A 23,754-nucleotide genomic window follows, 5' to 3' on the forward strand; every position below is an offset into this window, starting at 1 on the left:
TGAGTGTGCCCCATTCCATGAGTTCCAGAACTGCTTTGCTGTTCCTCTTGCACGGACCCCAACAATTTTTTTTCTTTCAGTAATGTTTTAGGCCATAGGGGCAAGAGTAGGAGTCTTGCCTATTTCAGAGTGAGGTGATTCCATGCTGTTGCTACAACGAGCATCCCTCTTTTATCAAGTGTACAGGCCAGACTATGACCTTCTGCTCCAACTGGTCCCTTGACCCCCACACACCAGCACATGGGCCCCTTATTCCCTTCGGGTTTCAGCTTCAGAACCTTCGTCCTCTTTCTTTGCCCTGACATCCCCCCCTTTACTCCTTGCTACACTGAACCCTACAAAACCCTCCATCTCATATCACCAAAAAGCCATCTTCCTTTGGAAACCCTAGGCAGTCCCTATGTACACCCACTGTCACACCTAGCCAGTGCCACACCAGCTAGTTACAATTTCCTGGGTGAATGAGGCAGGACTGAGCCCTGTGGTCTTCAGTCATCCCTTACAGCTAACCATATTCTGGGAACAAACAAAATGCTTTGACTCACACAGCTTGGCTTTAGCCAAAAAGTCAATTCAGAAAGCCCAAGCAAGGGCCTGGAGAGACGGCTCAGGGGTTAAGCATATGTACTGCTTTACCAAGGACCGCAGTTCCTGTGCACATACTCTCTCACACAAAGGCACACACATATACTTACAATAAAAACAACTTTTAAAATATATAAATTTATTTTAGAAAAGAAAGGCCACTGGAGGAAACCAGTTTTTAAAGAGTCATTTTATGTATATGAGCGCTCTATCTGTATGTACACTTACAGGGTAAAAGAGGGTATCAGATCCCAGTACAGGTGGTTGTGAGCCACCATGCGGTTGCCCGGAATTGAACTCTGGACCTCTGGAAGAGCAGACAGTGATCTTAAACGCTGAGCCATCTCTCCAGCCCATAGGGACCACTTTTTGTTTTGCTTTTTTGTTTTTGTTTGTTTGTTTTTCGATACAGGCTGTCCTGGACTCGGTTTGTAGACAAGGCTGGCCTCGAACTCACAGAGATAAACCTGCCTCTGCCTCTGCCTCCCAAGTGCTGGGATTGAAGGCGTGTGCCACCACTGCCCAGCTGGGACCACTTTCAAATGCAGAAACAGGCAGATATGTCTCACGTGGTACAAGGGGCAGAGAGTGCCTCTAGCATCCTCCTTATTTGAACACTCATGCCACCTGTGAGGCCACCCCCCCTACCCCCACCCCCTCTATGTCCTGGGACCTGTCATTCCTTGGATTGCTCTTTAGGTCTGTTGGGAGGGGCTGTCTGCTGTGCGTCTTGAGCATCTGTGCATATCACTGCTGGATAAAACCAATTCGAGGCCCTGACTGCTGATTATCTGGGCAGTTTCATAGGGGTTCAAAGCTTGTGACCTTGTAAGACAAGGTCAGCACCCTTCACAAACTAAAAGCATCTTAGCTCTGCTCTCGGTAAAATGGCGAATTCCTCGCAAACACCAGGTGGAGACTCACTTCAGGGGTACTGTGCCACCCATACCCCAAATTCCAAGGCTCTGGGGATCGACCTGAACACAAAGCACTGTTTTCCATTTTCTTCCTTCTCTCTCTCTCTCTCTCTCTCTCTCTCTCTCTCTCTCTCTCTCTCTCTCTCTCTTCCCCTCTACCTCTCCCTTCCTCCCCCCCTCTCTCTCCCTCCCTCCCCGCCTCCTTCCCGCTCTCCCTCCCTTCCTCTCTCCCTGCCCCCTCTCTCCCTTCCTCCTTCTCTCCCCCCCCCTTTCCTCTTTCACTCTCACTCTTGATATGTTATGCATGCGTGGTTTTGCGCGCACTTGTATGCATGTGGAGGGACCAGAGTTGATGGCTGGGACTCATCCTTGACTGCTCCTCCATTTTAGTTACCAAGGCAGGATCCCTCCATCAAAACCAGAGCTCACCGATTCAGCTAGCCTTGTTCTGGGTTTCCTCTGCCTCCGCCTTCTGAGAGTTACAGGCGGGCCCTGTAATTACAGACTGTGCCCATTTACATGGGTTCCCGGAGATCTTCATATTTCTGTGGCACTGAGCCACCTCCCTAGCCTGTTCTGTTTACTGCTTTTTCCAACAGTAATAAAGTCCCGGTCCTCTGCCGCCATAGGTAAAGCAGTATGTTGCGCAATGCTTGTGGACGGACATTTAGAGCATGCGCAGTGTTTGTGGCTGCCACTTAGAGCATGCGCAGTGCTTGCGGCTGCCCCTTAAAGAACATACGCAGTTCTTTACATCTGAACTGCTTGACGTGGGGTAAGTCCATCAATCAGTCCCAGCTTTTATTTCCTTGTCAGCAAATGGAATAGCGCTAATGTTTACCTTATAGAGTTGTGTTCCGAGTCCATTTGTGCTGGCACTAACAAAATACTACTATAAACTGAATGGCTTCTAAATAATAGAAACCTATTTCTTGCAGCTCTGGAGCCTAGACGGTACACTATGAAATAGAAATGACCCCAAAGGACGTGTGCTAATGACTTGGTAGCTAGGGCCTGGTAGAAGAAGGAGAGGTGACTGGAGGCCTGCCATCTGAGGACTAGACACTTGCCCTGGTGGTGTGGTGGGGGTTGGGGGTGTTAAGAGAAGCCCGGTCCTTTCTCTTTTGCTCTCTGGACACCACGAGCAGCTTTGTCCCACCACATACCTCTTGCCATGACCACTTGAGATCTCACTACAGACTCCAAAACCACAAAGCCAACCGACCAAAAGCTAAAGCAAGTCTCTTAAGTTGTCTTCCTCAGAATTTTGCCACAGCAACACACTGGGGAGTCTGAGGGCAAGGCATCTGTAGATTAAGTATCTGAGGAGCCTCACTCCTCCCTACCACTGCACCACAGGCTGATGGTTGCTTCCCTATTGTCTCTAAATGGCAGAAGGGAGAAGCAAGCTCCAGGGGACCCTCATAATCTGATCACACTCCCTGCCCCCATACATCAAGACCCAACAACCTGATACTACATGGTAGGAGATAGGGGTACAAAATGGATTTAGGGGAGCAAGTCACCATTCAGTTTGTAATGCTGGTATAAAAAGTTAAGTGGGTCAAAACCACCTAAAATACTTTGTGTGCTCAAAAATACTGGCTGTCACTTGTACTCCTTTGTTGCCCTGAGAACAGACGTTAGGGTCATATCACCCCGGGAAGACATGGCCTGATAAAGACACTTGCCACCAAAAAATGACAACCTGGCCAGGCAGTGGTGGCTGGCGCCTTTCATCCCAGCACTCAGGAGGCAGAGGCAAGCGAGTCTCTGTGAGTTCAAGGCCAGCCTGTGTTAGAAAACAAGCAAAAGAAACTTATTCTAAGTATTACCATTTTCCTTTCAGACTCCATTTAATCATACAGAGAAACGAAATTCAAGGTCCCAGGCCCTAGGGGAGCCGTGGACTTCCCAATAGCTTGAATAGCTTCTGTTGTATGGAAACAGTTGTCTGAGTCCAGACACCTCAGGGACAACTTGGAAAGAGGCAGTTGTCAGAGTCCAGCCATCTGAGGGATAACTTCTCCACATTGCTGGCAGGCCCAGGCCCAGGAACCCACTCCTATCCTGATTGATGGAAACTCCCTTGCTCCACCTCAATTGTCAAAATATGTCTGGACAATGCTCCAGCCCACCCCGCTCTCCCGCAATTTGTGGTTTCCTTTAAATATGCTGTACAATGTCCCTTCAGGGTCACAGTTCAGTTCCTGAGTGTTTTGTGGCCCTGATCGATAAGTATCAGCTTGATTACAATAAATTTTTGTCATCTGCATTGACCTAGTGTTTGAGTTATGCTGGATTTAAGTGGACCCGACAAAACCTGGTCTACAGAGAGAAACCATGTCTTGGAAAACAATAAACAAACAACAAAAAGAATGACAACTTGAGATCAAATTCTAAGCCACATGAGCCATCTCTCCAACTTTTTTTGTTTGTTTGTTTTTTCGAAACAGGGTTTCTCTGTGTAGCCCTGGCTGTCCTGGACTTGCTTTGTAGACCAGGCTGACCTCAAACTTACAGCGATCCACCTGCCTCTGCCTCCCAAGTGCTGGGATTAAAGGTGTGTGCCACCATGCCCGGCCAGTTCTCCAACCATTTTAATAGTTGAATTTTCTGGCCTATTTGTTTATCATGCCCATGTAAATGTAACCATGTTAGGGATCATGTTTGTCTTATTTTATTTCTAGTGCATAGTCTGTCCCTTGCTAAGAAATAGTTCCTTGGTGGATATTTTGGGTGGGTGCAAAGCTAGATCAGTAGATTAGTGAAAGGCTAGATGGATGGATGGACAGGCAGACAGAAGCATGCATGGGGAAATGAGTCACAATGCATGGGTAGGTTAGTGGATGACGATTTAGATACATAAGACGGATGGGTTGGGGAGCCAGGTGTGTGGCGCACGCCCTTGATCCCAGCAGAGGCAGAGGCAGACAGATCGCTATGAGTTCGAGGCCAGCCTGGTCTACAAAGCGAGTTCAGGACAGCCAAGGCTACACAGAGAAATCCTGTCTCGAAAAACCAAAAAAAAAGAAAGAAAGAAAGAAAGACAGACAGATAGGTTAATAGGATGGAGGACTAATGGGATGGGAGGACGCTGATGTTCCATGCATATTTTCTGGCAAAATGGATGCATGAACGCATGAGTGGAATAAACTGGTAGAATGGAAGCTAGGACTGAGGAAGAAGAGCCTTGCTGGCGCATTAGCATTTCAGCTCTACTCCAGCAGGGGACGCTGCAGAGCCACGCGCATAGGGGCTAGATGCGCAAAGGCGGAGTTGAGCCTGCAGCACGCGCAGCCGCAGCAGGGTAGACACTGCAGTGGTTGGGGAGGGTCCTGCGCAGTCCCACACTGCGGCACTCACGCAGTCTTTGCCTGGCATCGCAGCTTGCAAGATGTGTCGTCTTCGGTCTGCGCTCTTGGCCGCCTCCAAGGCCTCCAGTCTCCTTTAAAGAAAGCCTAAGACCCTCGAGGCTACGGCGCGAGCTTGATCCTCCCACCCTTGTGGCTACGACATCCTGAGGTACTCGAAGGCGAGCATAGGTGGGCTGCTACCTCGGCATCCCGGTCCGATGGACTAGAACTGATGGGAGAGAGACTCTGTGGGAGGGCGACCCCGGGATGCGGTTGGGGGCCGAGCCGGGTGTCTAGGGCTCCTGTAGCACCAGAAGCCGCTTGTCCTTTCTTACTCAGGGTCCTCGGACAGTTGACTCGCGTTCCGATCTACATCCTTCCAAGCAGATACTAAGCCCAGGACCTTAGGACGGGATGCTCATACTCAATGTGTGGCGCATTGCAGTGAAATCTCATCCCCAGTGTGGTTGCTTCTCTTCTGGGCCTTGGCCCATTAGACAGCACAAAGGATGACGAAGCTGGTTCTGCGGCAGCCAACGCCCCTCCCGGCCACTCTTCGCACTCACTGGTGGGCTCCACTGCCCAGGAAGCAGGTGTCCAGGTAAGCGTTGCTAGTGCACCTTGAAGACAAGAGTGCTACCTAATTGCCTTCCCGTGGGCTCCAGAACTAGGGGTGGTTTGGAGTTCAGTCAGATTCTGAGGACAGGCTGGTGGGGTCTCTAAGGAGTCCGGACTCAGGCTAGAAAGACCTCAGGTCCTATGTGAGCATAGTTCCTTCATTCTCAGGTAAGGAAAGGCAGATCTGGCCACCTGTTTTGAACTCTAGGACCTGACTGCATGGTAGTGATGTTTGTGGTGTAAATGAAACCGATGTCTCATTTTGAACTGAAGTTGGTCTTCTTGTGGACAGCCGATAGAGTCTTACCAGAAATGAGGATTGCGTAGGGTTGAGGTCTTTGAAGCTGTCAGTTAGGCAGTCAGGCAGTATTTTTCCATTTGAGGTTCTTTGGCAGGAGGTGGGATAGAGGGACCTTCTAGAACCTCTGCAGTCTTATCAGAGCTTGCGCAAAAGATCCAGAAAGTGCTCTCTGTCGTAGATAATTTGTGGCCAGCATCTTTCTTTGTTCACGAGAAAATGCTGCGTCACTACAAAGTGCTGCATCCCGAGATGATGCTGCGTCACGAGATGATGCTGAGTCACGAGATGATGCTGAGTCACGAGAAGATGCTGCGTCACAAGAAGATGCTGAGTCACCAGTCACCCAGCCTCCCGTGTATCTGGTGTACGCGGCTGATGTGCTAGGGACCCTTGATTTCACCAGGTGACATTTAGATGCTCATACAAGTGCTTTTTGCTTTTTGTTTACTGCAGAACTGACATCCTGGTGCAGAGGGGCCATGGCGGCAGCTGGACCACAGTGCTCCCAAGGTAGGGTCTGAACTTAAGATGGCTGTCCTCAAGCAATGCTCACAGATTCCCAGGAATTGTGTAGACTGGGAAGCAAATAAACAGAAGATGAAGGCGGCTGCGTCCCTGTCCCCCGGTTTTATTCCCCCTTGGGGAATTCCTCTTGAGCCTGCTTCAGTCCCGAGTCCCCCTGAGACCCTCCTTGCTTTGGTGGATTTGGCAGCAAAAGGTCTGAATCAGAAGCAGGAAGAATGCTGAATCATATCCAGCTGTACCCAGGTCTGACTTAGTCAGGGTTTCTATTGCTGCAGTGCCAACACCGTGACCAAAGCAGCCCGGAGAGGAAAGGGTTTATTTGGCTTACACTTCCACACCACTGTTCATCATCAAAGGAAGTCAGGACAGGGGCTCAGACGTGGCAAGGAGCCCGGAGGCAGGAGCTGATGCAGAGGCCATGGAAGGGCGCTGCCTACTGGTTTGCTCCTCATGGCTTGCTCAGCCTGCTATGCTATAGAACCCAGGATCCCCAGCTCAGGGAAGGCCCCACCCACAAGGGGCTGGGCCCTCCCCCATCAATCTCTAATTAAGAAAATCCCTTACAGCAGGATGGGGGCATCTTCTCAGTTGAGGTTTCCTCATTTCAGGTAACTCTAGTTTGTATTGAGTTGACATAAAACTATCCAGGCCAAGTCTTCCTCCTCCTCCAGAAAGCAGGAGAACCACCGGGCAGTATTCCTTAAGATCAGGAATCCCGCCCCTCCACCACCACCACCCCCAACCCCTCACCCTGGTATTCCACAGCCTGTCTCACCTGTTGGCCATGTGAAAGGAGTTTTTTTTTTTTTTTAAACAGGATTAGATGTACTTCCTAGGTTTTTGGCCTTAGCTGAGCTGGTTGCTCAAAAGCTTCTGCCTCTGACAGCAGGCTCTCTGCCATCTCTGGCCCTGCATTCATAAGTGATCAGAAGTTACCCATGCCCTGGGCATTGGCAGTACAGGCAGAGGATATGTGGAAGGAACCGTCCTGTGTTGCGAAGGTCCACACCCACACCTTCCAGTGCTGGGAGCTTTCCCACACTGTGGGTTTCTCAACTCTGCATACGTTTGGGCCTCTAGGGTATCAGCTCTGCCCACATGTACATTGTTACTGTCCTCAGGGCTTTTATTTCCTGCCTTGGGTATTCACTTCTCCTAGATGGCCTGCAAGGTCATTGCCAGTCCACAGTGGCCCCTCCCACAAACCTGCTGTGTGCACTCATTTTATCCTGTTGGGGGATATTTGCATTGGTGGGGTAATGCATGGTGACCGCCCTGCCACAGACGGTACGCAATATCCTTTTTAGGAGTTAGAGGCATCAGTGGGTTTGTAGAAATAAGAGCCCACAGTTATGGGATGCTTACTGACTGGTAACTCCTGAGCCAACCACTTTCCCCATAACTACCATACCCTGCTGTGAGCAATGGCAAGCTAGCTGTTTATCAGGCTTTCATGCCATTTGCAAGTGAGTCCACTGTATACAGAGGCATCACGGGAGTTGTCAAGTTAGGAACATTCTAGACCCACCTCTACTAGAAGTAAGATCTCTTGTCCAATCCATTCTCTGGAGTATTGGTCCCTTGCATCTGATCCAGCACCATACATGTTGCTTGGAGTCCCCATACATGTTGCTTGGAGTCCCTGCTCCATCACTCTCTCAGTCAAAGTCAGACTTGGAACTTCATTTCCAGTATTTAAAAAATAAAATGATAACCGAATGTGGTGGCACATGCTTGTAATCCGAGCACTTGAGAGTCAGAAGCAAGTAGTTCTCTGTGGGTTCAAGGCCAGCCTGGTCTACAGAGAGGGTTCCAGACAGCCAGGGTTACACACAGAAAAACCAAATAAGTAAATAAAGATGATGACAGGTAACTTTTGTTCCACTTGAGCTCATGTGTCTGTCCTAACGCCCCAGGGACTCCTCTTTGGTTACCCCTGGCCTTCCTGAACACTAGGGGCGGGGGAAGTTGGCTGCCCTCTTTCCTGCACTCGGGCTGCAGGCCTCTAGTGTCAACACCTCTTGCCCTCATGTCTGTTCCTGTGTATGGACCTGCATTTAGAAGCGACCACGGGCTGCCTGTGCTCTGGTCATCCTTAATGCAGGGAGAGGAGCTGCCGAAGGCCATTTCCCGTGTTTGAAGGGTCCACTCCTGTCCCTCTCAAATGCTGGTGCTTTCACACACTCCTGCTTCTTTGTTGCCCAACATTTCAGCCTCCCCCACAGGACATGGGCCACTGTGCGAGAGTCAGTGATGGCAGGCATCTTGCTTTTGTTCAGTTCTGTTTTGTTCATTTGTTTTTGAGACAGGGTCTCACTATGTAGGTCTGGCTGGCCTGCCTCTATCTCCCAAGTGCTAGGACTGAAAAAAAGAGACGTGTGCCACAATGCCTTTATATTTTGGCTTGGCCTTTCTCAGCTTGGCTCCCTGCTATCAGGGATGAAGGCTTTGACACTTTAGAATCTAGAAAGGCCAGGGTGAATCACACATAATGATGTGTGTACTCATCACCCAAGCTGTCTTTGTGTGTGTGTGTGTGGTTTTTGTTGTTGTTGTTGTTTTTTGAGACAAGATCTCTTTGTAGTTCTGTAACTCCCTTTGTAGCCCAGGCTGGCCTTGAATTCAGTTTCCTGCCTCTAGAGTGCTGGAATTAAAGGCATGCAGGACCATGCCCAGCAGAGGTGATCTTTTGGAGTTGATGTGTATGCCTAAGTGGGCCTTTGAAGAGCTGTGATTCAGTGGACAGAAGGACACTTGTTTTTCATGGGGGCATGAGAGGGACTTTGAGGTTGAGGTTCAGGCCACGTATGACAACATATAGGGAAGACTACTGGATGGAGGGACCTTGGTGGGAGGAGCCCTGGGAGTGAGCCTCTGAGTTGTGTGTCTCTGCAACTGCTCAGTTGTCCTATAGGGAGCTGCTTTTTTTGTTTTAGCTTTTTCCGAGACAGGGTTTCTCTGTGTAACAATATAGGGAGCTGATTTACACCAATAGGACTGTTTTCATGTTTACTCTTTCCCCTTCATTAATTAGGAGCATTCTCGCTGACATCAGCATGGAAAGACAAGACCGCTGGAGCCCCAAGCAGGAAGACAGCACAGGGACTGGGCCACTGAGCATCTCACCATGATTGCCTGCAGGAGTCTCATTCAGGTGAGCTCCTGCCGGATGACTGGGTCATAATATACATTTTGAAATGAAAATTATAAGCTTCTGGCCTTGCCTGAATTTCTGCCTTAGGCTATGGTGGCGGTGTCCATGGGTACCTCATAATGGGGGAAGAGCGAGATTGCTGCCAGACAGCGTGCCGCCAGACCTGACTGCCATCGGCTCACCACCGAGAAACACCTTTCCAACTCGGTGAGCATGCAGAGTGAAGGGCTTAGAGACCAAAGTCAGAGATCCTTCAAGGAAGACGAATGAAGGCCTCAGATAGAAAACAGAAGATCTGTCAAGCTGCTTCTGTCATTCCATTTAGTGCCACAGCATGCAATGTGGCACCGAGGCATCCTTGTTCTCACAGATGTCCACTGTTGAGAGCAGGGCATCCTTGTTCTCACAGATTAGCAAGTGGGGAAGCCAGAAATATTAAACACGCAGGGTTGTCTCTTCAAAGGAAGAGACACATATCCTGTTTTCCTCCCGGAAGGCTGGGAGCGGAGGTGTTTGATATCCTGGTGACCTTTGTGCTATCTGTGTGTCACATCCTTCCCTAGACCCTTTTTATTTGTCCCATGCGCTTAATCTGCAAGTCCTAGTGCTGGTTTCTGTCTTTAATTTAATTTCATCACTCACTTAAGTGGCGCCGTTTGTGTGATCTATATAGTAATGGTAGTGGCAGTGGTTGGGGTGGCAGTGCCGTCGGTGGCAGTGGTGGTGGTGGTAGTGGTAATGGTGGTGGTGGCAGCAGGCGGTGGTGGCAGCGGTAGCGGCGGCAGCAGCAGCTAACACCTTTAATTCCAGCAGCAACGGCAAGTGGATCTCTGAGTCCAAGGCCAGCCTGGTCTACAGAGTGAGTCCAGGACAGCCAGGACTACACAGAGAAAACATCTGTATTGTAAAACCAAAATAACTAAATAAAAAATTATAAAAAAAGGTGTCGTGTGTAGTTAATCTATAGAGTTTTAATGTAGTCATGGCTTAAGCTTTATTGTGCACATGGGGTTATGTTAATTATCACCAGAAAATTGTTTCACCAACTTGTGCTATGCTTAAATATGCCTAGAATAAACTACCTGGTGTCAAACTCCTGAAGTTTGAACCAATACATAGCCGGGCGGTGGTGGCGCACGCCTTTAATCCCAGCACTTGGGAGGCAGAGGCAGGCGGATCTTTGAGTTCCTGGCCAGCCTGGTCTACAGAGCGAGTCCAGGACAGCCAAGGTTACACAGAGAAACCCTGTCTCGAAAATAAAATAGTATAGTAAAATAAAGTTCGACTCAACTAGGGTTCTGACCCCTGTTGAACCATACTGCCCTTTTCCCTTACTTGGACCATTGCTTGGCTGGCTGTGGTGTCTGCAGAGAACCCCACAACTGGCAGCCAACAGGAGGGGCTCAAGTCTTGGAGCAAGGTAAGAAAATCTTTCTTTAAATAGCATCAAGGGCAGGAGTTCGGTCCTCTCACCGGAAGGGTCACAACGGTGAGTAAGAAGACTAGAACAAGCTACGGTTCTCAGTCCTCGGAGACAAAGCATCTTATACAGTTACTGAGACTTTTGTTAAGACACAGAGGAGCAAAAAAACGCTCACGGCAATAGCTCTGGTGCTTGGTCTGTAAAATTCAGTCCTTGGTTTCCTAAACAAGAAACTGTTGATCTTAAAAATTGGAAATGCAGCCAGGTGGTGGTGTCTATAGAGAAAGTTCCAAGAAAGCCAGGGCTACCTAGAGAAACCCTGTCTCAAAAAGGAAAAAAAAAGAGAGAAAGGAATTAGATATGCATAGGAACTAAAGTCAAAGAGGCCCATGAAAGAGGAGATAAAATCCCTGCCGATTATTTTGCAAACTGCAGTACAGTGATGCATGCCTTGTACTCTCGAGAGGCCAGTGAATAAAACTTTTTGTTTTCTCTGCAGGCCGCGTGGACTCCGCTGCTGGTCTGGCTTCCTGGAGGTTGCCCAGCCAGGCTCAGTCAGGGCTTTTGCGATCTGATGGAACTCAGTATCCATCCAATGATGTGCTCATAGTCTTAGCAAAATAATGGATTTTATCTTGTCCTTCACATAAAAAAAAATGGAGGCTTTCTCACTTCAGGCCTTTCAGGTGCTGAGAGGCCAAACACCACCCAGATTCCTTGGGATTTATGATTACTAAAATCTCATTTTAAAAATTTGTAATTTTGCACAACATAACAAAAGAAATTAAAAGGAAAAAAAAAAAGCTTAACATGGATTTAAGAAAAAAACAATAGGGGCAAATTGGAACCAAGAAAGTAATTTTGGAATATTCCTGCTAATACGGTGGCCAAGGACTGAAAAACATAATTGAATGTTTGTCAAATTTCCTTGGAGGCCAGAAGGGGTTGAGATAGGCTAATATTTTTAAAGTTTTCACCTAAAATCATTTTTGGTGCAGCCTGAGACTCTGACCTGTCGTGAGAACCAGAGCCTTTCAGCAAGCTCTTCCCCCATGCCACCGTTTTGCTTTGATGTTTTCGCAGTTTTGTATTGTTTTTTAGGATCAGCTGGGTATGTACTTTCATGCTCTCATAGGGCAGCCCAATTGTTTTCTCCTTCAGGTGGCTGCTTCTGAGGTACTTTCTGAATATCCTGTTACCTAATAGGAGAGCCTTCTTCAGCTCAAAATTAAAATGGATCTTATGTAAACAGCCTTAGGTTTAAATCTTTAAAAGTTAAATACCGAATACGGCCCAGGCGTGGCACGGTACCCAGGGGCCTCCAGAAAATACCGTCATTTCATACCTGAAACTTGACTTTGTCAGATAGCTCTCTATACATTTTTTCCCATTTACTAGGATTCCCATTACAACTAAAAATTGATAATGGACCTGCTTATAAAGCAAATGCTTTTTTTTTTTTTTCAATTTGTGGACTATTAATCATATCCACCATAAAATCCCTTACAATTTTTTTTTTTAACTTTAAAGGGTAATACTTTGTCTTCTTTCCAAAAGCATTTTGCCCTAAAGGAGCAACCTAAAGTATTTTTTTTGTTGTTGTTTTTTGTTTTTTGTTTTTTGTTTTTTAAAGTCTACAGGGCTGGAGAGATGGCTCAGGGGTTAAGAGCACTGACTGCTCTTCCAGAGGTCCTGACTTCAGTTCCCAGCAACCACATGGTGGCTCACAACCATCTATAATGGGATCTAATAGCCTCTTCTGGCCTGCAGGCAGAACATTGTATATGTAGTAAATAAATTAATCTTTTAAAAAAATCTACAAGCTAACCAATGGAAAGGGCCCGATGTCCTATCATCGAGGCGAGGTTGTGTTTATGTCTTACAGAAAGTTAAGTGAAGTCCCAGGTGGCTCCTGCTCTGACACATCCAGCAAGGACAGCAGTCCAGAGACCAAAGACAGACGACAAATCCATCAAAAGGAGACGTCCCAAGAGGAAGAGGAGCCGAATGAAGTGTCTAAAGACTGACAACAAATCCATCAAAAGGAGACGTCCCAAGAGGAAGAGGAGCCGAATGAAGTGTCCAAAGACTGACAACAAATCCATCAAAAGGAGACGTCCCAAGAGGAAGAGGAAGCCAATAACTTGGGGGAGACACCAGGACTTACCTCATAAGCCAAGACTTTGGGCAAAAAACAAGAACTTAATACTACTGACCCCCCCCCCCCAAATGTTGCTGTTATGTTTAGTGACTGTATTACATTGTTGCTTCTCAGCTTGTCCGTGCAGAATCCAAATGCCTCTTGTCGGTGGGGATAAAAGGCGTACCTGTAACAGAGCATTATGTTGTTTTCCCATGCTTATAATTTTGTCTTTATTCTTTGGGACCAGTTGTCTGGACAAAAGATCGTATCCAAACATTTAGTCACATGGATGGGTGATATGTTGGCTGGACTAATCTTAACTCAGCAGTCCAAATGTAATAATACAGATTTTGGGGATAAGCTAGTTATTTTATAAAGCTCTGATAGTGGAAATCATAGTTATATGAAGGTGAAAAAAGATACCTGACGTATCGCTTACTAAAGTTGAATCAACGCCATGGCGTTACTGAGTCGTGCCTTCTTGCCTCATATGGATCGTTACTCTGTTGACCTTGGTGGGCGCCGAGACCCTGGCAGCTGTAGGGGATAAGAATTTGGCTTCCCTCACCCGAGCCAAGTCATGTGTGGCCAGGCTCTGCCTCCTTGCTTGTCCCTGGGTAAGGCTGTAGAACCATAGTCTGAAGTTTCCTAGGCCATGAGATGCCATCCTCTTACCCACCTTAAGACATTGTGAAGTATGCCTGCTGCTTGTTCTTGCTCTCCTTGGTTGCCAGATACCCCTGTGCCCCAGAAGGCTGGCTTAGTTCACTGAGAAGCTCCACTTGGCATCTGTCTAAGGCCTGATTGGGGACTGTGAGACAGGGTTAGATTGGAGTTTGGAGTGTGTCTTGGGGCTGGGGCTTAGGAGAGAAGGAAGCTATGTGACTTGACTTGGTCGAGGAACATTTGGGCTTAAAAAGAGAGAAGGAAGCTATGGTGGGCAGAGACGGAGTGAGGGGCTAAAGGCCTTGAGAAAGGCAGGAGCACACTAAGCTCTAGGTGGGGAAGGGGATGAGGGGAAAGCCAGTCAGGGCTGGAGAGATGGCTCAGAGGTGAAGAGCATTGGCTGTTCTTCCAAAGGTGCTGAGTTCATAACCCTCTATGATGACATCTAGTGCCCTCTTCTGGCTTGAAGGCACACATGCAGGCAGAATGCTGCACAAACAAACAAAAAGACCTTAAAATAAAAGAAAGGAGCCAGTCAGTGTCTTAGTTACTGTTGTAATGCTGTGCAGAGACACCACGACCAAGGCAAGTCTTATAAAAAGAGAAAGCATTTAATTGGGGGCTGGCTTACAGTTTCAGAGGTTTAGCCCGTTATTGTCATGGCAGGAAGCATGACAGTAGGCAGGCACGGTGGTAGAGGAGGAGCTGAGAGCTGCGTCCTGAGCTACAGGCAGCAGGAGAAGGTGGTCTGGTGTGAGCCTTTGAAACCTCAAAGCCCACCCCCAGTGTCACACATTCCAACAAAGCCATACCTGTTCTAGAAAGGCCACACCTCCTAATAATCTTTGTGTGTGTGTGTGTGTGTATGTGTGTGTTAAAGATTCATTTATTATTTATATACTGTTCTGCCTGCATGTGTGCCAGCAAGCTAGAAGAGGACATCAGATCTCACTGTAGATGCTTGTCAGCCACCATATGGTTGCTGGGAATTGAATTCAGGACCTCTGGAAGAGCAGCCAGTGCTCTTAATGGCTGAGCCATCTCTCCAGCCCCCCTTCTAATCTTTTCAAACAGTTCCTTTTCCTAGTGACTAGGCATTCAAATATATGGGAGCCATTCTTATTCAAAGCAACACAACCTGCCTTCCGAGAACTCCGGGACACCGTGGGCAAGTGCCCAGTATGGCCATTCATGTTACCGTGACAGGTATTCGGTCTTGGGAGATGAGGGTCAGTAGCAGTCATAGCAACGATGACCACGTGTTTCTCTGCCCCTAGGTTTCCAATCCACACAGAAGAACTCTTCCTAAGGCCAGGACCCAAATGGGCAGATAGACAGACACATTCCTTCCATTGAATTCCCCCACCATGACTGGTGCTAAGGTTGAAACAGGTAGCCTGGCCCCTCAGACTCGGCAAAGGGTGCTGCTGGGCTGAATCCTCCTCTCCGCCTTGTATCTGCCTCCCCTCCTTTCTAGAACCATCTCGTTTTCCTGGGAAATCTTCCCAGCCTTTCCTAACGTTCTGGCCACTTTCAAACTACCCCTTATTATTAGGGAGAAATACATACATTTTCTCCCATATATGCAAATGTCTTCCTACTTCTGAGTCCACTGTCTTCAGTGACGTTTTTGCTGTTGCCTGGTGCCTTGAGAATGATGGCCCTCTCTGCCTAACAGATACTGTGCCTATTCATGGCCAAGTAGCCTCCCATCAACCATTGAGGGCAGGGTTGTCGTCTCCAGGGCTCCCTGGTACTCTGTTTAGACCGTGCTCTGTGGGAGATAGTAATGATGGGGAAAAGAAAAGAGGGAGGTTGAGGGGCTGCTGGAGAGGAGTTAGGGTGTCTGGGGTATGTGGCATGATTGCTTAAGTGGCTTGGTTCCCCAGACCCTAATATTTGCTTAACAAGCCAAACTGGCTGATTTGTGGCATCTGTGTATCAATTGCTTTCTTTCTGCTCATCCTGGTACAGTGGCTGGTGTGATGGTTTGAATGAGAAATACCTCCCTTAGGCTCAGGCGTTTGAACACTAGGTCCCCCCGTTGGTGGAGCTGTGTGGAGAGGTTATGGTGGCACGGGGCAGCCTTAGTAGGCCACTGAGGTGGGCTTTGAGAGTTTAAAGCCGTGCCTCACTTCTAGTTCAATTTCTGCTTTACGCTTGGTCTTCAAGATGTGATCTCTCAGCCTGCTGTGCCTGCTGCCATGACTGCCGTGTGCCACATGCCCTCCTGCCATAATGGACCCTTCTCCCTCTTCCAGAACCTTAAGCCAAAAGAAACACTCTCTTCCTTAAATTGCCTTTGGTCCATGTGCTTTATCACAGCAGGAAAGTAGCTACTGACAGTCAACAGCGTAGCACAGATCCTCCCAGTCAGCAGTCAGTAAAGGACAGCTCTTCCCAAGTCACCCTTGTAGTTCATTCACTAAAGGATGAAACTAAGCGACCCTCACCCTTCATCTCTGGCCCAGCTTCTCTCGCCCTGCCTGACTCTCCGCCAGCAGAGGGCACAGGTAAAGTCCCGCCTCTCCCTTCTCCCAAGCCAGCCCCTCCACCTTTCCCCTTGTGCAGTAAACTCCCACGGGTACCCTGGTCCCCAGCCCCCAGCCTCTGTGTCTAGTTCTGCATGTGTTCTTTTACTGTGTCCTCCACTGGACAGCTAGCTTAGCAGTGTCACCTCCTCCAGGAAGGGCTCCCTCTACCCCTCCCATACCGGTTATACAGGCAGTTCTAGGACTTGGCAAAGCAAACAAACCAAAGAGCAGATCTTTCTTTCCTAGGACTGACCTTGCAGAGGACAGGGGCGTGCCACTGACATGAGCAGGAGATGGACAAGGAAAAAGTTATGAAGCAGGGAGCCAGGCTAGGAAGTCTAGAGGAGTGGCATTTTGCACCTGAGTAGACTGAAAGTCGCCTGGGTGATGGGATGGGCCTAAGTGGGGCTCTCCCCTCTGGGCATCTCTACAGCCTGTTTAAGCTTCGTCACAGTGTAGACCAGGATGGAGAGGAGCTCTTCTCATGGGTACCAGACCCAGCCATCTGGGAAGCCCACAGCATCTGAGGCCACAGGAGCTGTTCCTGATTGTAAATGTCTGCCAAGCATTAAGGTAAGGGTGGCAGATGGGTCTGGCCAGGATTTGCAGTCAGCAGGAGGCTGGGCATACCTGTGGTTAAGCTCCACATCTGCTAACTCCATTCCTCCTTCACTCTGACCATAGGTCACTAAGATGTCTTTATTAGGGTTTTTATTGCTGTGGTAAAACACCATGACCAAAAAGCAACTTGGGGGAGGAAGGGTTTATTTGGCTTACACTTCCATACCACTGTTTGTCATTGAAGGAAGTCAGGACAGGAAGTCAAACAGGGCAGGGACCTGGAGGCAGGAGCTGATGCAGAGGCCATGGAGAGGTGCTGCTTACTGGCTTGTTCCACATGGCTTGCTCAGCCTGCTTTCTTATAGAACCCAGGGCCACCAGCCCAGGGAAGGCCCCACCCACTATGGGCTGGGCCATCCCCCATCAATCACTTAAAAAAAAAAAAAAAAAAAAAAAAAAAACGCCTTATAGCCAGATGGAGGCATTTTTCTCAATTGAAGTTTCCCCCCTTCAGGTAACTCTAGCTTGTGTCAAGTTGACATAAAACTAGCCAGCATAGTAGACTAGGGAAGCAGTTTTCCAAGGGCAGCCATTGATGGGCCCAAGCCATGACCTTGGTTGGGGACCGACGGCAGTGATGAGCAAGACTGCACGTTTCTTCTTGGGGAGCTCTGCTATGTCAAGAGCCTGAGCAAGTGATGGTTTGCCTCTTAGTGTGGGCAGCACCCACAAGGTTCAGGGGTGTAGTCTTCCCTGTTTTGTTTTGAATAAAGTATGGTCATATGATCAAGATTCCTGTCTCTTCAACAGCCACTGCTGTTCTCATTTCTAGAGGGAACTCTGAGTCTCTGCTCATTACTCCCAAACATAGCAGCAGGGTGCCAAACACACCTGGAGGGTGTCCATCAACATAAAAGGATGGGGGAACACAAAGCCACTGGTGGCCTTGACAGAGCTTGACAGCACAGGTCATGCAGTCCCTCTGCTCCATGTTGACACCTACCATGTCTCCAGGATCCTAGTCCAGCCTTAATCTAGAAGCCACCTAGAGAACACATACTGACCTGTCACGTTCTAAGGTAGTCATTTGATTGCTGAGGGACCTGGGGCACCTTCTTTTGCCTCTCTGAACCTCAGGTTTTGGCTACATATATTGACCACAAATTAGCACTTGTCTTAAATAGCAAGGTTTGAGTTGGGATGATACACGGTGTTAAATATATGGCAGAGTACCCACCTCGTTCTGAGTGCTCAATAAATGTCAGCTATTTTTGTCTGATGAGCATATATAGATGACTGATAGCTCAAATGAATAAGAAATACAAAAATGCTACCACAGTAGCCTCCTCTGTTGAGGTGACATCATGTCCCTCCTGGTCTGCTAACTGCAGGCATCTCGGCAGCTAGGCATCACTGTCGATTGATTGAACTCGCACTAAACGCTATGCATGGTATTAGCCAATACATGTAATCATTTCATTTAATACCCACAACCCAGTGGGGGCAGATTTAATTGACACCTTTTTACAACCTAAGAAGCCAAGGCTTAGAGAAACAGAAAGACCCACTTCATGCCAGCCAGGTCTGTAGGCACAAGGTTATTGTGTAATTAAATGCTGATTTCTGTACCCTCTATATCTGGTTGCAATCCTTATTCTGAGACTCTCCTGTCTTAATGTTGTGTAAGCACTGTTTTCTTATTGTCCCCTGATACGCCAATAAGGCAGCTTACAGCCAGTTGTTGAGCAGGGGAGAGAATAGGGCTGGACATCCTGCCAGCCAGGGGAGGAGGAGTTGGAGGAGGAAGCAGGGGATTCAGCCTCAGGCAGAGATCCAGCAGAGAGAAGAAAGGTTCATCTGGAGCAGGGAAAGACACAAAGTGCAGGTAGCATGGGGATTTGGGGAAAGAGGGAGCCAGACTAGCATAAAGGGTTAAGAATAGAGTAATAAGTGCTCAGTTATTGCATTGTAAAGCTTATAAACAGGGCTGGAGAGATGGCTCAGCGGTTAAGAGCACTGACTACTCTTCCTGAGGTCATGAGTTCAATTCCCAGCAACCACATGGTGGCTCACAGCCATCTATAATATGATCTGATGCATACTGTATACATAATAAATAAATCTTTTAAAAAAGCTTATAAACAAAAAATATAATAGAGCTTCAATTATTTGTGTGATAGTCACGCTAAGAGAGGAACTGAGAAACATAATTCATAAAAACAACTTTAACAAAAAACTCTATACAAGAATATAGCTAAGAAGTTCCATTGGTTCACTGTGTTCTTCCTCTGGCATGTACTCCAAAGAGAGCAGATTAGGATTAAAAAATATATTTTTTATTTAATTTTTTAAATTTATGTGCATTGGTGTGAGAGTGTCAGACCTTGACGTTACAGACAGTTGTGAGCTGCCATGTGGGTGCTAGGAATTGAACCCTGGTCCTTTGGAAGAGCAGGCAATGCTCTTAACCACTGAGCCATCTCTCCAGCCCCCAATGAGGATTCTTAAAGAGCTGTGCTGTTGGGCCAGGTTACTACTTTTTTCAGTGAGATTTTTATTCTGAGGTGGCCTTACTATATATCTTGGATTGACTCTACAATTGAACTCCTTCTGCCGCAGCTTCCTGAGTGCTGCAATTATAGGCATGTCCCCCTATTTCTGCCTTAATAAGATTCCCCCCCCTGTGATTAAATTATAATAAATAAAATATAAAAAGAAAGATCTCCTCCAAACATCCTTGAAATTAGAAACACACACACACACACACACACACACACACACACACACACAATAGTACATCCCAATTTTTTTATTTTTGAAATATTTTTTAAATGTATATGTGGGGGCTGGAGAGATGGCTGAGAGGTTAGCAGCACTGACTGCTCTTCCAGAGGTCCTAAGTTCAATTCCCAGCAACCACCTGGTGGCTCACAACCATCTATAACATGATCTGATGCCCTCTTCTGGCCTGAAGGTGTACATGCAGACAGCACTGTGTACAAAATAATAAATAAATCTTTTTTCTTAATCCTAAAAAATATGTATGTGTGTGTGTACTTGCGTAAGTTTGTGTGCACCACATATCTGTAGGTGCCTGAGGGCACCACAAGAGGGCATTATATCCTCTAGAAATGAAGTTACTTGTGGTTGTGGGCCACCTAATGTGTCTCCTGTTTCTTTGCAAGAACAGTAAGCACATCTAACTGCAGAGCTAGCTCTCCGGCCCCCGTAATTAAAAATCTAGGTCTGTTTAAAATGCTCACCAGCTACATGTGGCCACCTTATCAGACACAGCAGATCTGGAGGATACGGAGTTTAAGAACTGTAGAAAACTGTGGTGGGGATGCTTGCTTGGCAGGGGGCTGCTGCATCTTTCATTGCTTACAGAAGCTGCTGTGGCCAGGGCTTCCCATTCTCCTGAACCCTTCACTTCTATCTTCACAGAGAGCAAGCAGGCATGTGTCAGGGGAGCCTGAAGGAATCACGCATCTTATTTCAGACTCTTCTGAAGACAGCCCCTCCTCCAAGCCATCACATGCTGCACGCTGGAGTTAATAAGTTCAGTCAGCCAGAGTTTGTCCCCTTGGACAGTCACTAGTCACTTACTGAGCACCTCCAAGTGCCACCTCCTGTGTGTCCGCACAGAGAGTTCACATCAAGGAATAGTTGTCAGCACACGCACTGTCACCCCTCACTGTGCGTGGGGTCGGTTCTAGGACTGTAGAAGACACCAAAGTCCACATGTTTACCCCCTACAAAGTGAGGTAGTGTCATATACAACTGTGGTTTTGTGGCGATCTGAATACAAATGGCGTAGGCGCATGCACTTGAGCGCTCGGTCGTCAGGGAGTGGCACTACCTGAGAGAGATTAGAAGGTGTGGACTTGTTAATGAAAGGGTGCAACTGGAGGTGGGGGGCTTTGGGTTTCAGAAGCTCAGGCCCGGCCCAGTGACTCTCTTTTCCTGCTGCCTACAGATCTGGGTGTAGTATCCTCGGTTGCTTCTCCAGCGCCATGTCTGCCTGTGTGCCGGCATGCTTCCCACCATGATGACAATGGACTAAGCCTCCGAAGCTGTAAGCAAGGCCCCAGCTAACTGTTGTTGTTTTTAATAAGAGCTGCCTTGGTTATGTATCTTTTCACAGTAAGAGAAACACAGACTAAGACAATATATTAACAGTATCCTCCTGTATATTATCATTAAGGCTACTTTTATATAATTGTGTTTCTCAGTTTCTCTCTTAACCTGGCTATCACCCTAATAATTGATATATATATTATGCTTGACATATATAAATATGTTTATAAGCTTGACAACACAGTGGCTGAGCAGTTACTACTCTATTCTTTTTTTTTTTTTTTTTTTTTTTTTTAAGATTTAATTATTTATTACATATACAGTGCTCGTGCTCAGAATGCATTGTGCCTGCCCGCCAGAAGAGAGCATTAGATCACATTTTAGATGGCTGTGAGCCACCATGTGGTTGCTGGGAATTGAACTCAGGACCTCTGGAACAGCAGCCAGTGCTCTTATCCTCTGAGCCACCTCTCCAGTCCTACCACTCTATTCTTAACCCTCTAAGCTAATTTGGCTTCCTTCCAGTGTACATCCCAGAGATACTTGCACATTGTAGCTTTTCCTGCTCAGCTGCCTCTCTCCTGATGTCTCCTGGACCTCAGCCCAAGGCTGAATTCACTCCTTTCCTCTCCACATCCTCCTCCCCTGATTGGCAGGAAGTCCAGCCCCATTTTCTCCCTTGCTCGGTGATTGGCTATAAACTGCTTTATTGGCATATCACGGGCTGATCTGAGAGCAGTGCCTAGACATTATCTCTCAACTATTCATAACATGCAATACAATGGAAATTCATTGCACTGCAGGGAGTAATGACGAGAAAAATGCACTTTGTCTTCAGTATAGGTATGTCTCAGAACTTCTTCCGTTGCTGTGGTAAAATACCTTGCCAAGGTCCAGCTAGATGACTTGAGGGTTAAGGTACTCGTTCCCAAGCCTGAAAAACCTGAGTTTCATCCCTGGAACCCATTTCACTGGAGGCTTGCTTACAGCTTCAGGTGGCGCACGCCTTTAATCCCAGCACTCAGGAAGCAGAGGCAGGCCAATCGCTGTGAGTTCGAGGCCAGCCTGGCCTGCAAAGTGAGTCCAGGACAGCCAAGGCTAACACAGAGAGACCCTGTCTCGAAAAAACAAACGAACAAACAAACAAACAAACAAAACCAAAACCAGAAAATTGGTCTTTTACCATCATGGCAGGAAGCATGGCAGCATGCAGACAGGCCTGGCCCAGGTACGAGCTTTTGAAACTTCAAAGCCCACCCGTCCATTCTCCACCTCCCAGGCCCCCTGCCCACCCTCTGTAGCACACTTTCTCCTACTTCTCAACACTTCTTTGTTGTTCTTGTTGCTTTGAGAGAGGGTTTCTCTGTGTGGCCTTAGCTGTACTGGAACTGATTTTGTAGACCAGGCTGCCTTGAACTCAAGAGATCCACCTGTCTCTGCCTACCAAGGGCTAGGATTAAAGAATTCTAACAAGGCACCCACACAATAGTGTAGTAGATAGAATTTATTGCAGGGTAATGTGGACCAATCTCAGGGGAGAGTGTTGCAATCTACATTTAGATGGGCTTATATGGTTTCTAACTTCTATAAAACAGCTAGTTTTTCCTGAGGGGCCTTTTTCCCATCCAGGTGATTCATAGGACTGACTCTCCCCAGAAGGTTAATTTTTGATATGTCTTTGGGTTTAGAGCCACCTGCTAGATGGTAAGCTCATAAGGTTTGGTGTTCCTGGAGCCAGGTTTAGATAGTTGTCATAATGACCTTTCAGGCAGTTCAGGATGCCATGAAGCCCACCCCACCTTTGGGCCACAGATTCCTGGAGCCAGGTTTAGATAGTTGTCATAATGACCTTTCAGGCAGTTCAGGATGCCATGAAGCCCACCCCACCTTTGGGCCACAGAAGGACCCAGATTCCATTCTTTGAAGCAGTCAACAGAATCCTGCTGCTCTAGCCTCCGACTCCACAGACTAATGATCACGAGGGCGAGCTAATATCTAACCAGTTTCCTAACACTTGACACTGGTTGAATCGACAGACAGAGAACTCATGGTTACAAACTGGCCAATTGCTGTCTTGTCAAGGCAAGAGAGTTACCTGCTGGGGCTGGGTCCTGATGACTCAACAGACAAAGGCATGTGCCACAAAGCCTGAATCCCCCAGTTCTACCCCTGGCCCCCCACATGATATTTGGAAAGGACCAACTCCCACAGGGTGTCTTCTGAGCCACACTTTCACTGTATACCTTGCACGCATGCACACGCACACACACACACACACACACACACACACACACACACACACACACACTTAAAAACTTAAAAGAGGGCGCTGGAGAGATGGCTCAGCAGTTAAGAGCACTGTCTGCTCTTCCAGAGGTCCTGAGTTCAATTCCCAGCAACCACATGGTGGCTCACAACTATCTATAATGTGATCTGATGCCCTCTTCTGGCATGCAAGCATACATAGAAATATATAGGGATGATGGGACCAAAGGTAGATTATTGAATCTACTCTTCAACTTAAGGCTTTAATTGTTCCTCAAAAGGCTATTTTTAATTCATTGGTATATGCCAGGCGTGGTGGCGCACGCCTTTAATCCCAGCACTTGGGAGGCAGAGGCAGGTGGATCGCTGTGAGTTCAAGGCCAGCCTGGTCTACAAAGTGAGTCTAGGACAGCCAAAGCTACACAGAGAAACCTTGTCTCAAAAAACCAAAAAAAAAAAAAAAAAAAAATCCATTGGTATAGAATATTATATATATGTAAAATAAGTTTATTTTTAATCAGTTTTATCACAAGAATATACATTGTAGATCAATAGATAGATAAAGTAAAATATTCAGATAAGATCTTCAAAAACCTCAGAGACCTACAGAACATGGTGTTTAAAGAATT

At 47.4% G+C, this 23,754-nt stretch overlaps 2 non-coding genes across 2 annotated transcripts; both read left to right on the forward strand.

Moving 5' to 3' along the window:
* Nucleotides 1–7,209: 7,209 nt before the first annotated feature.
* LOC127188779 (small nucleolar RNA SNORA71) lies at nt 7,210–7,343 on the forward strand. Its single transcript, XR_007830618.1, has one exon. It is a non-coding gene; the product is annotated as a small nucleolar RNA SNORA71 (small nucleolar RNA).
* A 1,008-nt stretch (nt 7,344–8,351) lies between these two features.
* On the forward strand, nt 8,352–8,485 carry LOC127188777 (small nucleolar RNA SNORA71). The gene has a single exon (XR_007830616.1). It is a non-coding gene; the product is annotated as a small nucleolar RNA SNORA71 (small nucleolar RNA).
* Nucleotides 8,486–23,754: the final 15,269 nt, after the last annotated feature.

The sequence above is a fragment of the Acomys russatus genome, chromosome 4 (assembly GCF_903995435.1).
Source record: "Acomys russatus chromosome 4, mAcoRus1.1, whole genome shotgun sequence".
Classification (NCBI taxonomy): domain Eukaryota; kingdom Metazoa; phylum Chordata; class Mammalia; order Rodentia; family Muridae; genus Acomys; species Acomys russatus.